The following is a 16809-nucleotide window of genomic DNA, read 5'->3' as shown; positions in this document are numbered from 1 at the left end:
AATACTCCATGAAGAAAGCTCGACTTGCTGAAGCAGAAAACATGACTCTTGATGTAATGAGGGAGCTGAAGCTGCTTACGAAAGGAAACCTGAAACTGCTCCTATTAGAACTGTAAACAGAAAATGTTCTTCAGGTTTGTAAGTTGTGGTCGGTGTTGTGGCTTCTATCAAAGCAGGGTATTATGAAATAGGTATTGGTGCTAGGTTGGAGAAGATGACAATCAATCTGATGTCTTGGAGATCTGAACTGTGAATGAGGATTAATTAACCAATCAATCTCTGCCCGTATCACGCAGTGCCACTCCCAAAAACAGTATACCTCCCTCAAATGTTGTACGGGAAACGCTACTTATAAGCTCCACTGGTCGAAGCTCTACACCTCTTATTTCTGGTGCAAATATCTCAGCTACAAGGGCTCTCCATATGCCGCTTTTTCACCCCATCTACTCCATCACCAAAGCGCATTCATTATTCTGACAGCAGTGCAGATAAAGAGAGACACAGATGAATAGACCATTTACACAGGATGAGCCTCTTCTGGGCCACTTATTTGACATACCTCCTCCAGTTGATGACGCTGAGATAAGCCTGGTACCCATATAAATATTGCAGCATCTCGTTGGATAGAAAAGACTACATCAAAGTTGGAGACTGAGGGATTCAACAGCTCTAATGTTTTGGTGTATTAACTTCTCCATACTCATAACCACACTTGCTAAATTCATGGAAATGAAACCTATTCAAACTGTCAAGAAGTACAGAGACATTTCTGCTTATACAAACCCTGTGTTGCAACATGTAAAGAATGTTCACTTTGTTGGAGTGCAATCACTGATCAGAGAATAGCTTTGTCAGCTTGATAAAAACTAGAGAGTCCTGAAGTGTCAAGTTTTGATCCTTAAGAACTGGCTGAAGTATTTCATGGTTACTTGAAACAAAATTTCTGCATAGAATTCTGAGTGGAAAGACAGTGAATTTACAGTAAACACATGATATATACTATGCAGAACTCTTCTATGTTTTTGAAGGTGGCTCATTCAATACAAAGAATTCTATATGATCATGAACATTTTTTATCTTCCCAACTGATCAACATCACAGGAAGTATTTGTAGTCATTACAGATTTGACTTCATTCTCTTGCTTGATCTTCTATCCTGAAATCTATCAAGGACTTCTGAAGTTGCGACATTGCTTTCGAAACCCTTGACACCGCTCAAGTATATGCCTATGGCTACTTGATGCTTCTTGCACACTTTGGATGCTACATTTGTATTTAATGTATAAAGCACTTAATTGTATTTTTATTTGAGCAAAGATAGTTGTTTGTATGATCCTCCTACTCGAAATATTTATGTCAATAAAGATGCCATTTTTACTGAAAATGCTGCTTGTTCTCAAGATCAACTTGAGATGTCAGCCACCTATGAGTCTAGTGATGTCTTTCAGGGTCTTTTGCCACTTGTATTGGGATCATAGTCTATTGTAAATGTAGAAATAGATGTATTGCATCAAGCTGTTGCTACTCCACCTACCCCAAATCAGCCCTTGGTTGATCATGTTTTTCCTCCACCAACAGTGGACTAAGTAGTTGAGCAAGAAAGGGATGCTATAAATGCAGCAAAACAGTCCTGAGATGGCTATTACTAACTAGCAAGAAGGCTATTGGTACTAAATGAGTTTTTAAACTCAAGTGTAAGGCTGGTGGTTCAATTGATAGGTCCTATGCACTTGATCTTGAAAACTCTACCTTTCTCATCACTATGCTTGCAAAAGAGACTAACTTGATATATTGAGAAACCTTCCCCTTTTGCATTAAAATAGCTCCAATAGCATTTGTCCCCATTGCAAGTTTCACATAAAAGTATTTCTTCCAATTTGGAGTTTGAAAATTATCCAAGTTTCTCAATACCTCTTTCACCCATGGAAACCTCACACTCCATCCACACAAATGCATAGGTTTGAAATCAATTTCAGATGTTGATGCCTCTTCATCATCCATTTCATCTAAAATAAAATTTTAGCTTTTATTTTCTTCCTCCTCTTCCCTTTTATCTGGCAAAACAAACAAAAAAAAGATGAGAGTAACAAAGGCAATAGCATGAAGGACAACAAAGAGTAAAACTAGAGGGGGTGATTGGCCTAATTGAGAGTAGTCTATACGCATTTTGCTCATCATGCTTACCTAGTGGATCTTTGTCACTTCGAGTATCTCCCTTCATCTCTCTCCCTTCGATTAACGAAAAGCATGCACTGTGAAGAGAAATCCGTGATATTGCGAGGTCATGGAGGAGATGTCACGGTTTATGTCTATGCAATGGTTACATGGGGCTTTGATCACAGCCTCTCGCAAGGGAGTGGAGGTCTCTACTGAGGAGTGGGAATTCTCAAGGGGATGTAGTCCAAAGGTGACTGCATGTTTTATAAGCTCTCGTATCTAGATTTTATATGTGACAACTAATCTAATTGTTTCAATGTACAGTACAAATACAGTGGGGCGTGGTCGCACAGGAGATATTTCCACATCAAGCGCATCGACAAAATGCGCTCTACAACGGATTGTGGTGTCATGGCAAAGTTCGAGCAAGAGAGCCGATGGCGAGCTACGGATCCAAACACCGTTATAGATGAGATGGAGTATTTTGGGAACTTACAAAGTGTTATCACGGTGGATTACCATAGCTTCTCCATGATCATATTCGATGTATAGTGGTTCAAAGTGGTACTAGAAGGAGCCAATGCAACCGTTCAGACAAGGTCCATCTAGACTTCTCAAATTAGATTTTGAAAAAAGATGAACAGATCTGTGTGACATTTTTGTCTTGTTAGCCCATTGTGACCAAGTGCATGAACTTTTTTTAAAAACTTTATTACGACATGGTATATGTCACAAATGATGAATCTCTCTTGTATGTGATTTTGAACATGTAACTTTCTATCCAAACCCCCGAAACCTTGATTGTGGTATGTTGTGCCTTCAACTCCCCAAAGTGTGAGTGTATGATGAAAGCAATGTTCCCAACATCCGTGAGGAAAATATACAAATGGAGGGGTCGATATTGCAAGGAGTAGAGGTCGAAGATGGCTTGCAGTGTGTAGAGGAGACAGAATCGGGTAACGATGATGGAAAGACAAAAGGCCAAGAATTCTTTGAGAACGGGGTGGGCTCATCCTTTTGTGGTGACCTGTCTATTGACCTTCCACTATATGTGGAGTTGTGCTAGGAGATTGACATTGGACCATAGGCTATGCCATACTTGTAGCATCTACCTACTCAATTCGTTGATGAATCACTTATAAGGGTACTCTAGAATATGCATTTTAAGTAACATCATTTTTTTCAAAGTTATATTACCGTGCTTTGCTTGAATCTTTATATTGATTATGCTAACATCACCTTTTGTCTGTGTAGGTGACCTTTGACGATATTTGGAGAGCACGATGAGTTGAGGGATGAGTGATGAGGAGTTGTAGGAGATATTCACAAGTATGTCTTCAGATCAGATGGCTCGATTCAGAGATATGGTCAGGAGCTGTCTCTGACACCATTAGGCCATTTTGTTAGATCTACTTCGGCACTCTCTGATGCTTCGGTTTCCAGAAGATGAGGTTGACGCTCTATTACAAGATGTTGATCTAGAGCATGACACAAGCTATGGTGGATGAAAAATGAAGACCAAACTCATAATGACATGGACAAGTAGAGACAAACTATTACACAAGTGAATTAGGTTCCAAGATAGATTAGCTTGAACTCATAAACACAATCTTATGTAAGATCGAAAATAACAAGACACTTAACTAAAAGTACAAAGCATCATGACATTGTATTCATTTCATATAAAAGTGATAGTCAAGTACAATGCTTTATAGAATTTGGGTTGTTCCACTCTCCTCACTATGCATATGGGATTCAAGACAACTCTTCATGGAGCATACATCATTTGTCTATTTCTTAACACCCCCCTCAAATGATAAGTCTCTACCCTTGTTGGCTTTTGCCCCCCCTGCATGTGTATATGGACCAGGAGATTAGCTCTTTGGCAGCCTAGTCAAGTTAAGGTTTGAAACTTTACATCTTGGTAGGGTTTTTACATCCACTATGGGAAACAAATTCCTTAGAACAATCTGTCAGAGCTGGTGATGGTAGCAGAAGTATCTTTTTCTGCTTCTTCATTCATGAATTGACCTTGGTGTTGGTCATCTGCATATATTGTGCTCTTTTTTTGTGAAAGAACTCATTGGCAATATGGCCAGTCTTACCATAATAATGACATTGCATCTGATTTCTATTTTGTCGATGTTGAATCCTCAATCTCTTCCTTTGGGTCCAGTAGCTCCCTTGGTCTATAGGAGATTTTCCCTTGAGCTGGTCTCTTTCACATCTTTGCTTTTTAATTTTCTTTCTCCATCAAGCAATGAGTGCTCAATATCTTTGAGTGAGAGATTGGGAACATTACTTAGAGTGGACACAAGGTTCTCATATGGATCCTTGTTTACACTTGCAAGTAGTACGGCTATTGCTTCATCTTCATCAATATTCTTCTTAAGAGTTGCAAACTAGGTTTTTAGGCTCTTGAACTTGTTAATGTGTGTGGTCATAGAAGCACTGTGTTTGATATCTAGTTTATAAAACTGCATGAGTAATTTTACCTTTGAGTTCTTTGCTTGGGTACCAAACATTTTGTCAAGTTCCTCCCAAGTGGTTCTAGCATTTCTAATGCTAGAGATATGATGTTGCACATCATCACTTACCCAGGCAATGATGCCCACTGCCTTGTTATTCATCTTCTTCCATTCTTTGGTTTTGAACAGGTCTTCTTCAACGAACATGTCTTCATCATCTTCATTCTTGCTATTTGCATCATCTTCAAACAGGTCCCACAAGTCCTTTCGCATCAGGTGATACATGGTCTTCTCCTTCCAGGCATGAAATCCTTCACCATTGAATTTAGCTATTTGCTCAAGCTTTACCATGTTGCTAAAATTCAGTTAACTAGCAAAAGATTGTATTTTAATGTGTCAAGAAACACAAGAGAATCAGTGTCACATTGACACTAGTTGAGTATTAATAGATACTAGTCAGTACTTGATCTACTTTCTCTCACGAACTTCGTGGATGACTTCTAAGCTTCCAAAACTCTAATGGACTTCAGAGAGTATTTCTCAGTGATTAAAATCATTGTTGATAACTTCAAGAACCTGTGAAAATTATCAAATTTTTGAAGTTTTGGCTATGGCTTCCTAGATTAGGGTTTGACAGGCGACTGAGCATTCAATTGGTGCAGCTCATACAAGAGATATTTCTAAGAGTCCTTTTGTGAGAAGTAAGCCTACTTTATGGGCTTCCTTCGCCTTATATCCACAAGATCAATGGTAGCATGTAGGCGCAGATTTAAGCATACGATAGAGGATGGGTGTAGACAGGATAGCGTGTTTTGATTTCTACGATGTTGGAGCTGGCGAGCAGTCTCTCAATCATCGACTGAGGTGCTAAGATGAAGTGTCTTGAGAAAAGAAAGATATTCCAGAAGGAATCACTTGAAGATATGGCCTATAGAGAGAAATCCAGAAGCTCCAAGGTGGGTAGGTGCAATCTGGCTATGGCTGCCACAAGGTCCAACTCAGATTTAAAGTTGAAACTGGAGACATGAGCTGAATGTCAGCTGGTTAGAGATCACCAAAGGTGAAGGGAGACTAGAGAGTTAGAGTATGAGTTGTGCTATGCCCAACTAGGCTCTAATATGATGTTACAAGATGCGGATCTAGAGCATGACACAAGCTATGGTGGATGAAAAATGAAGACCAAACTCATAATGACATGAACAAGTAAAGACAAATTGTTACACAAGTGAATTAGGTTCCAAGATAGATTAGCTTGGACTCATAAACACAATCTTGTGTAAGATCGACAATAACAAGATACTTAAATGAAAGTACAAAGCATCATGACATTTTATTCATTTCATATAAAAGTGATAGGCAAGTACAATGCTTTATAGAATTTGGGTTGTTCCACTCTCCTCACTGTGCATATGGGATTCAGGACAGTTCTTCCTAGAGCATACATCATTTGTTTATTTCTTAACACACTCCAAACTTGGGCTAGACCTAGGGAGTAGTTTTGGGGGATGCTGCGGAGGCATGGATGCGATGAGCCTACGGTCGACTCGAGATACAAGTGCTACTCCTCGCTCTTGTGTAGGTTCAAGAGAGGGTGGCTCAGGTGGTTGTTGTGGAGGCACCAATGCAATGTCTCCGTCTCGTCGTTCTGGTGGAGTTGCGTCACTTGTAGGATTTGTCACAACTGTGGGGATGCATACTCTAGTGACTCCAGCTTTTGCTCAGCCGTCCGCAGCAGGTGGCACTCCTATGGGTGCTACTTTAAGAGATACCACCCCCGTGGGTACACCAGATGTATAGGGGTCTCCTGGCTATGCCTAGGAGCATAGTCGTAGGTGGGAGAGGGCACATTTAGACATACCCCAGAGGGGTATGGATACCTTGTAGATGACAGGACACGAACTGTGATCATGAATGATGAGGGAAGGAGGGTGATGGCTTGTATGAGAGAGTTGTTCCAACAAGTTTTTCGGCACAATGTCTTGGACCATTGGAAGAACATACCTAAGGGGAGCAAGGACTACATAGTAGCATCGAGGTAGCATCCTTGCATGAGGAGTTTTTGATACCCACCACAGTAGAGAGGTTTTCCACAGGCTGGATGATGGAGTGCACGTGTGCGTACATGTCACACAGACAATCAAATGCAGGCAAGGCACTCAAGAGTGGTGCCTTAAAGCCTGAGTGGCTAGACATAGATGACTAGCAGAGACTCAGGGAGAAGGCTACAGATTCTCCAGGATATTGGAGACAGCAGCGAGGGCACGACTGGAAGCAGGGGTGGTCCATCATCTTGGGAGTGGTGGCCACACGACTTATCTGGAGGACTTTGTAAGTTTTTCTTTTTTTCTTCTCGCTTTATTTTTTACAATATTGCTTGTACTGACAATCCTGTCTCTAATAAATGTATTTTGTTTTCTTTGCAGCACTCCATTACAAACCACAATCCCACCAGTCTAGATACTCGATATGCAAAGAGACACGGTCTCATTGCATTGATCGATAGACTAATGCATGCGCCGGCTCAGTAAGTTACTCATCTTTCTTGTTTGTAATTACTATTTTTATTAAAATGCATTATGTATGGTGGACCGATGTGTATTTGTTTTTTTTTTTGTAGACTCCATTCAATGCTCCTTTGCATCGTGACAAGCTTTTAGATGGCGAGGATCTATAGCTTGCCCTTGGATTCATGGTGTGCACATTCTCTTCCTTTTTGGTCGTGTGATTTATGCAGGCATCTTCTATGTACTATGTTATTATCATCCTTTGTATCTTGCCATGATTCCATGAATTTTCATCAGCTATCTTGTATTTATTCTATGTATCAGCATTGTGGGTTCAAGTACATTTTGCACTCATTCTGACGACATTGTACACTTAACATGTAATCCATTTGTAGAATGTAAATATAGCACATACATGGCCTACCACAAATTTTTTTTCTCTATAACCATCGCTATTCGCGTCACAAATTTACTGATGCAACTTTGATACCAATTGTAAAGAAGAGGACCGATAAAAGACAACAAAAGAGAGAGAAGATTGCAAAAGGGAGCTAGAAAAATTAGAGAAAGAGAAAGAAAGATAAGAAAAGAGAGAGAGAGAGAGAGAGAAGAGAAGGAAAGGAAGCCATGGAAGGTGTGAGGAAGGTGAAGAGACTTAGTTCATTAATTTTCTGGATATGTTGACTAGGTTCCTTTGTATCTTTTATACCCTATCAATGTGAACTCAACAAGTCCATCATCTTGGATAGTTGGGAAGCTGAATTGATGGGCATAAGAGGATCAAAGCTGTTTTGGCTTGGTTGTTTCAAGATACCTTTTTTGGATGATGTTTCCCTTGGGATTTTAATGGCTCTTTTAAGCTCCTTGCTTTGCATTTACAACCACCCAACAATAAAGCGTCATCACAAACTACATGGTTTGAATCATAGCTTTTGTGGACTATCATGTATACTGGAGATTCATATATTCTAGATCAATTGCCCATCAATCGTTGATTGCCATCAATCTCTGAATGCCATAAGTCTTTCATTGTCATTAGTCTTGCAGATAAGATCGTGTCATTATCTAGATATTCTAAAATTATCTAGCTTATGCATAATTGTTATCATGCTCTATGGCCAACACCCCATTCTTTCACATTCCTCCTAAGTATCATATCATAATACATTAGCATCTCCATCAACTACCACCCAAGATTCTCATTGTGAGTGTGTGCATGAATTAATATGTCATTTTTGGTGCCTATTTCTTAAATGTGCTATCTATGTGAGTCACTCAAAGATTGAAGAACCATTTTACTATCTCTAAGAGCATAGGTGCACTATGTGTAGTATCAGAGTTTCTCTATTTGGTGCTCTTTCCAACTATAGGGTGTGATAAAAATTAGCTTTTTAGACACACAAAAAGTCTTCAAAACAAGATAGTAGCAAACCTCTAGAAAACCCTTGAGGCCCAACAAGATAGTAGCAAGACCGATAGATCATATATGGCATACCTCTAGAAAACCCTTGAGGCCCAACAACACTGGCTTTCCATTGAATATCCTTGAATATCCTACATACAAAAGTGTGAAATATTTAGGAGCATTTGTCTTTAAAGCATGTTAATTCTAGTGTTTCTCTCTAGAGACATTCCTAGCATAATTCTCTTCTTTTAGATTCAAATCATAAAGATCCTCAACCTATACACCTTATATAAGGGGTGCTACTACTATTGTCCTTTTATTTCTTTACAAGATGACTTGGATTAAAATCATGCTTGCTATAATGCTAAAAATTGTGCATGATCACATCTATTTTTGAGCCAATCTATTTAGAGTCATCTCTATTCTCGATTAATAGGCCATTTTTGATTTCTTATACTAGTCCATTGCTATTCTGTGCACCTCTCTCAGAATAGTCTTCCTTTCCTCCATTTAGAAATAGTATCCCTAAATGATTTAGAAAAGCTCTCTAACATGAGTGGCCTTTGCCAATGTATAGCTAGTGATCATATTCAAGTGTTGCGGCTCTACCAAATGAAGAACACAAGGTACTCTTCAAGAGTGCCAACCCACATAGAGAACAAGGAGAGAACAAGTGTGGATGATGACTATGGTGCAAGTAAGATACCTTGCCCTACATAATATGATCAAAGAAAACAAGCACTAGAAGCATGCACCTAGTCCAATGTACTCGGAGTACACTAACACTCTAAAGGAACAATGATGTGTGTGCATTTTTACCTTATTCACTCTACCCTTTAAAATAGTAATGTCTCTACTATTAATTTATTTCCACATCTACCTCCCAAATATATTCGTTTTATCCTTTAAAATGGTAATGTCTCTACTATCAATTTATTTCCCTACTAGAAACCTTAGCACCATCTACTCTTAGGGGGAAATGTTTTGGCACATAAAAATTCTACATGGAATAGGATGCGATGTTTATGGACAAAAAATTAAAGTTTGGGACCCTTTATGAAGTGTAATAGCCTCACTCTAGAGTCTAACAAGATGACTACAAGAAACCATATTCTATTGTAGGCCACAAATGTGTTGTTTTGAGCGTCCAAGTGAAATCAGATTAGTTATTTCAACAACACTATTACATGCAAAAAGAGATCCACCTTACCCCTTTCAATCGTGACCTTTCATAGAAGAAAGAGAAGTAAGGAAGTGAGCTTTGCTTGTCATTTTATGGTACTTCAAAGTAGCCTAATGCTCCTTTGTGTTCAAAGCACATAAGGAATGCTAGTATTCCTTATTGCATGTTCAATTATGGTGTCATGAGTCTCTTAGCCAGTGCATGCTCTTCTTATTTGATAAAGAGTGCTACTATTATCTATTTGCTTGTGTCCTCAACCACAACTATGTCTACAAGCTCATAGCTCAAGACAAGTAGGTTCATTCTTTCATTTGTCCATTGATAGTATTTATCTATATATTGTCATGTCTTAATAAATATATCTCTAGCCATCCTAATAATATATATTATTTTCTAACTTGCATTAATCTAGCAAGAGGTTTGGGGTTAGTTGAGTCACATGCATTACATGGTTCTTATTTACCTTTGAAAGATCTCTAGTGGGTGGTTTGGATTGGTGAGAATTATTTTTTCTTTTGCTTCATTTGTCATTGTAATTATGAAAGTAGTTGGGGGTCATTGTTGTTCTAGGGGAAATTTTGGATAAGTATTGGTAGCAATAGAGGACTCCCTTTCAATAGATCTTTGACCAATTATTTACTCCCATAATCTTTGAAGGTGTGGGTTTGAAGGGTGGTGCCATTTTTTTAGCTTTTCTTATTTGGAATTTTCCCATAATCAAAAACAAAATTATCCTCTATATTGGGAAATATTAACTAGATTCTTTCATCAATGTATTTCATGTTATAGGTCATCTAAAACTTGAAAGTGCTACCAAGCAAAATTTTCTTTTCAATATTGTCACATTAGGTGAAATAGATAATAGCATAAGAAGACTGTTACTTTACCACTAAGTGTTATTGTGCAACCATTTCTACTCCTAATAAATGATATATGAGTCTCTTTCTTTATTTTAGGTGTGGAATTGATAATAGTTTCCATCAAGACCAAAACCTATTACCATCAATTCCCAAAATCTCCTATTTCTTATGGTGGCTGATCTTCCATAAGGGCCTATGGACGAATGAAAGGGCCTCTTTATTTAACCTAAGCAATGATCTTTTCCCAATATGCAAAACCACCACAAACAATATCCCACGTCTCAACTCATTACATAATTCACAAACTAACTTGTAAATCACATCCTTATGCTATCCATTTGAAAGTATCACCCATAGGTTAGGCAAATGCAATTGCTTCCCTGGTGTGGAATTGGGTGAGAGGTATCTACTTGTGGTGTGAGTGGAAGGATTGATCTATTTAATATAGTCTTGTTATTTTTAAAAATTCATTTATACTCTCTTAATTTTCTATAAAACAATATCATATTTTTCTTTAAAATTAACTAATCACACACACGCGCGCGCGCATGCGCACGCCCACGCACACGCACACGCGCACGCGCACGCGCACGCACACGCACACGCGCATGCGCACGCACACGCACGCATGCACGCACGCACACGCACGCACGCACGCACGCACACGCACGCACGCACACACACACACACACACACACACACACACACACACACACACACACACACACACACACATAGAGTCTTGTACTATATAAAATATAATCATCATACATACTCTTATAATTTGTATTGACTCAAAAGCCTCAAGAAATCTTTTGATTGTTTATGGGAGGTCACTCAACATGTTTTCATATAGTGGTAATGATAATGATCATATCCATAGTAATAATGATAATGGTCTTATAGATAGTAGTAGAGTAATAATAATGCAATTCACCATGTGACTCTTTTATTGGCATTCCTATTGAGAATGACAATGGTCTTTGCCAAGAGGAACACAATAAGAGTTATTATAGCTTCCATAGAAAACATGATGAGAGTGAATCTAGTAGAGAAAATTGTTACTATGTAATCATTAGCTGATCAAAGTATTTCATGTTATACTTTTGAGTGTTTAGTACTATCATATATAGAGACAAAAATGAATAGCCAAAAAAATGAGATACATTTTGTATCTTTTCATACAAGAAAGTCATTAACCATGGTATTTAAGATATTACAAGAGGAATCAATGGTCTTTTGCCATTCAAAAAAAATGCTTATTCAATATCACCAATGTATTTCACTTCTTGATGGTTTTGTCATTGCTATTCGTGAGAGTTCTTTTTGCCATTTTTCAACACGATTAAACATAAAGAAATTCAAATATCTAGAAAAAAAGAATAGTACATAGAGGACTTTTGTGCAAAGAGAAAATATATGTTCTATAATTTTTGTCAGATGATGGTTGCCTTAATGAGATTATACCAAAAATTACTTTATAATGGCGAAGTTTGTAAAATTCGGGATCATGTAGTCTTTAAACCAGATAATACATGTGAAGATATCCCAACATAGGTCAATGAAAGGCTCAAATAATTAATTTGTTCTCTCTACAATTGACAGGGGCATACTTTAGTTTCATAAGTAGAGAGTGTTATGTGTAATGCATAACAAGAAAATATGATATAAAGGGGCTATTAATTGATATTAATACAAGAATAAATGTGTTATAATAAAAAAGGCTTATGTTTGATTGGAATTTCATACGACCCATAAGCTCATTGCCACAAAAGTTTATTCCTATTTTTAAGGATATTAAAATTATATCTTATGAGACAAAATATTGCACTAGATAACTACAATTAGGGCAACTTGGCTATGTGCCTCCTTTGTTGGAGAAAGATGATATCGTCATAGGGAAAAATGAAATTGTCAATAATTTAAATAATATGTATTTTCATGCCATAATTAGAGAAGTAGATATAGAAACAAAGGATAGCATGCTAGCTCAGTTAAAATGTGAATGTATGCATCCAAATATTTGGAGTCCAGATATTGAAGAAAATACATTAAGACATTGGGACACTTATATAGCATTAGTCTCAAGCTTTGAAGTTATAGGTAGAAGAAAAGTGATATTGTCGAATGGCGAATTCTGTTCTCTTCCTATGATGTGGAGTTTCTCAAACTAGAATTATTGTCATGTTCTTTTGATTGAGTTTTGGATGTGTATGTCACATTTTTTTAATTGGGTTAATTCTATGCATATGCATTGTTTTATTCTTAAATGAGTAGAGTTTTTGAAAGCATTTGAAGTTATAAGTCAATCTTGTTGAGTCGTATGCATATGTATGCAACATATTTGAAATGGCATCTTCTAATAAGAAAACAAATGATTACCAACCAACTGCACATAGTGTTATAGGATCAATGAAGAAAAGAAAATCACAACTATTGATTCCCAAAGGAGGCAATGTGGCTATGTTAGAGACTCCTTCATATGAGCAAATCTTTCAACCTCTAATATTGAAAGATCTTGACAAAAACAAAACATATAGAAAGCCATTTTTGTTGAAGTTTTGTAGAGACAAACCAAAATGTTTGTTTACTATGCAAACCATAAAATAGCTAAAAGTTGAACAGAGGGACATAGCATACATCATCATTTGCACCACAAGAAGGAAGAGCAATAGAAGCTCATGGATATAATTAATGCAAATCCTCATACTATTTATCTCTTGAGTTTCATGGATCTTCTTACATTTGGAATAGAAGATATATATGTTTATCTCCACAATACTTTGGTTGTCTTCTCACTCGCCTATCTTGAGCAAAGTGATCTTGCATCTCCTTGCTTCCTTAAAGGGTACTTCATGTAAGTTAGTTGTTTAGGTTAAAAAGGTTTCTTATGTGCATTGCTCAACACAAGCTTAATGCTGCTTTTGGGTTTAGAGTCGGGATAGCTCTATTAAATAGTTAACAATGTTATCAGTACTAAAAGTACTTTTACATATGTAAAAGTACTTTTGTATCTAGAACAAATAAGTTATGTCAATAAAAAGAAAAAATTTGTCTTTGTAATATTCTATGTTTATCAAAGTAGTTTTGTTGTTGTATCAGTACTTTTCTCATTATTTTGTTGGTTGTAATTGAGCCACATATTTATCTCCCATTGTCATGAGTCCATAGCAAACATGAAAAATCCCTAGCCAAGTCCAAAACAATGTATGTTCCCTTCATTGATTACATTGCTTGTAATTTGTTTTCTATTCTTTATAAGCCTAGCTTTGTTTTCAAAGAATTGAGTTAAAAAGTTTTTTACTTTTTCAAGGCTCACTAAGTCATCCTTGACTGATGACACTTTGCATTTTTTAGAAAATATGCATAGACACAAAAACGATAAAAATTGAAAATAAGCTAAGTATTCAACACTCTTTGCTCAAGCCCATTCATAAGAAAAGCGTTCATAAAGCATCCACACTTGCACTTTTTCCTTCACTTTAGTTAGGGGCCTCCCCCATTCTTCTTTCAAAAATTCCCATACCAAGGGGAGTGTAATGAAGGAGACCTAGGAGAGAGAAGGAGAGAAGGAAGAGGCTGCAAAGGAGAGAGAAAGGGGAAGAAGATGAGAGAAGAAGACAGAGAAAGACTAGCATAAGAGAGAGAAATATATGAAAAGAGAGAGAAAGAGAAGGGAAGCCATGAAAGCTAGAAGGAAGGATAAAAGAGACTTGATTATTGATAAACTCATGCCTTAATTGGGTCTCTCAACACCTTATATATCCCGTCAGTATAATTGGGTATTTCCATGCTAACCCGTGTCCTACCCGTCTATCTCCATTCTTTTACATTCCATCCCGACCTCGAAGGTTTTTGTCCTAAAAAACAAAAAGAGGACTTATGGCTCATAGCAGAAGGGGGGGTTGCAGAGTACTACTCTATTCAGCATTACAAAGGAAAATATAGGTATGAGGAAGTATAATCTCATGTGGAATTGGGGCATACAAATGTATATATGATGTGTACGACATGTGAAAGTTGATAGCGTATGAGTTTGGCCACCAATTCTTGACAGTTCAGGGCTGACAAACAGTGGACAGCATGCTGTCCAGAACAGGTTTGTTGGAGAAAACTGGCCATAACTTCCTCTGTGCAGCCCCAATTGAGGTGTGAGACATGTCAAAATGAAGCTCATGAAGCGTAATTTCAGCCCATATAGGTGACACTTGATTGCCATTAATGCAGGGTAAAAACTATTCTAGAATAGTGTGCTGTCTGTAAGTTGTCTGCAGTGCAGACTAGGGCAGAGTTAGCTAATCCTTAGTCAAAATTGTACCCTTGAAGTAGGGGAAGGGCTGAACTAGTGAAATGTTGATCAAGGTAGGGCTTTTCTGAACCAATATAAGACATTGGGAGATGCTGGAAATGTAGTGGAAGCTACAAATGCTAGGAATGGTGTTGCTGTAGCTGTTGCTCGAGCTTCAAAATCCAACAGTGCTACAGATGGAGAAAGTACAAATATGGCTAAAGCTTCACCAGCAATTGTACATTTAGTTGGTTTTGATGAAATTGATCCTTGTGCTTCCACATATCCACTGCTTGTTGCTTCAACAATTGCAACTCTGGCAAATTTTCCAACTGTGGATTTGTTTGGTCCGGTGGACATTGTGAATGGTATGAAGGCTTTGCCAGCTCCACCTACTACATCAAACATGACAAGCAATGCCAATGATTACTTTGGAGATTCTAGCGTAGTTGCATTCAACCGGTTGCTGTCATTTCTAGTAACTCATCTTTTCAGAGTTTTGATGCTGATGTTTTTGGAGATTCTCCTTTCAAAGTAGAAAGGCCCAGCAAACCCTGTCGCTTCTTCCTTGCAGTTGATGGGCATGACATGAGCTATAGCTCAAACAGTCTTGAGTTTTTTCCAAAAATGCTCGGTATTTATCTGGCACAGCAGGCATGGTCTCAGAATCATTAACCTGTCAAGGGTCTGCCAACAGACTAGATCAATAGGACTCTCAACAGCTACAATAGCAAGCAAATGCGTGCCTCCTTCGAAGAGCCGAGTCCTAGGATGGCCTCCAATGCTACCTATAGAAAATAACAAACCCTTGCCAAATGTGCCTCTCTTTTCACCATGGGACTCTCACACAATAGCCATTATATCTACCTGGAGCTAGCAAGAATCTCCCTGAAGACGTCTCCCACATAGTTGAATGAGAGTTGAACTGATCCACCTCAAGAAGGTGTTTGAATGATAGAGCAAAGCACAAGGGATCTTTCCCTCAAGATGTGAGCAAGGAATGAGAGATATAATCAAAAGAGAGACCATGGCTAAAGCAAGCTTGAGGGAAGAAGAGGAAGAAGGTCTTTCTTGAAAAGAAGTAGTAGTTTACTCTTCTCTAACTCCACCAGGAATCCCTAAAATTTTACCTCAAATTTTGTGATGAGGTACTAAATTTGACTTGAGTGCCTCCAACTTGGCCATAGCTCTGTGAGATCTCCAAGAAAGGTTACTAGCATCATGTGGTACTCCATCACTGCTTCTTACAGCTCTTGTCCCTGCTGTTGTACCTGTGTGACTAGCTTTTTTTTTTTAGTAAAATATAACTGCATATGAGGAAAGAGAAAGAAGAAGGGACCAAAAACCTAGCTCTGATACGAACTGTAATAGAGACCTAGGAGAGAGAAGGAGAGAAGGAAGAGACTATAGAGAGGAGAGAGAAAGGGGAAGAAGATGAGAGAAGAAGAGAGAGAAAGAATAGCAGAAGAGAGAGAAAGACAAGAAATAAAGAGAAGGGAAGCCATGAAAGCTAGAAGGAAGGGTAAAAGAGACTTGATTATTGATCAGCTGATGCCCTAATTGGGTCTCTCAACACCTTATATACCCCGTCAGTATAATTGGGTATTCCCATGCTAACCTGGGTCCTACCCAACTATCCCCACTCTTTTACAAGGAGGAAGCATGAACATTTGCACCATCAACTGCGCGCTGCATCACATGAGACCCGTTGGTGGAGCTAGATGCACTTGCACAAAAAGTGAAAGTACCTTCAATCGTGTACCCATAGTTTTTACACTTGCATTTGGGAAAATTTTGCCATGTTAGGAACCACAAAGAGGGAGAGAAAAGGGGCATGGTGAGCTTGAGGGTCTTGAAGCGCTCCACTAGTTGTTGTGAGAAGAGTGTTTCCACATCAAATTGCCCTATCCTTTAACAAGAAGAAGTGGGAATTTTGGGCGGGGT

The sequence above is a fragment of the Lygodium microphyllum genome, chromosome 3 (assembly GCF_053477565.2).
Source record: "Lygodium microphyllum isolate KBCC chromosome 3, Lygodium_microphyllum_v1.1.10, whole genome shotgun sequence".
In the NCBI taxonomy this organism is placed as follows: Eukaryota; Viridiplantae; Streptophyta; class Polypodiopsida; order Schizaeales; family Lygodiaceae; genus Lygodium; species Lygodium microphyllum.
This window is presented reverse-complemented; position numbering follows the sequence as displayed.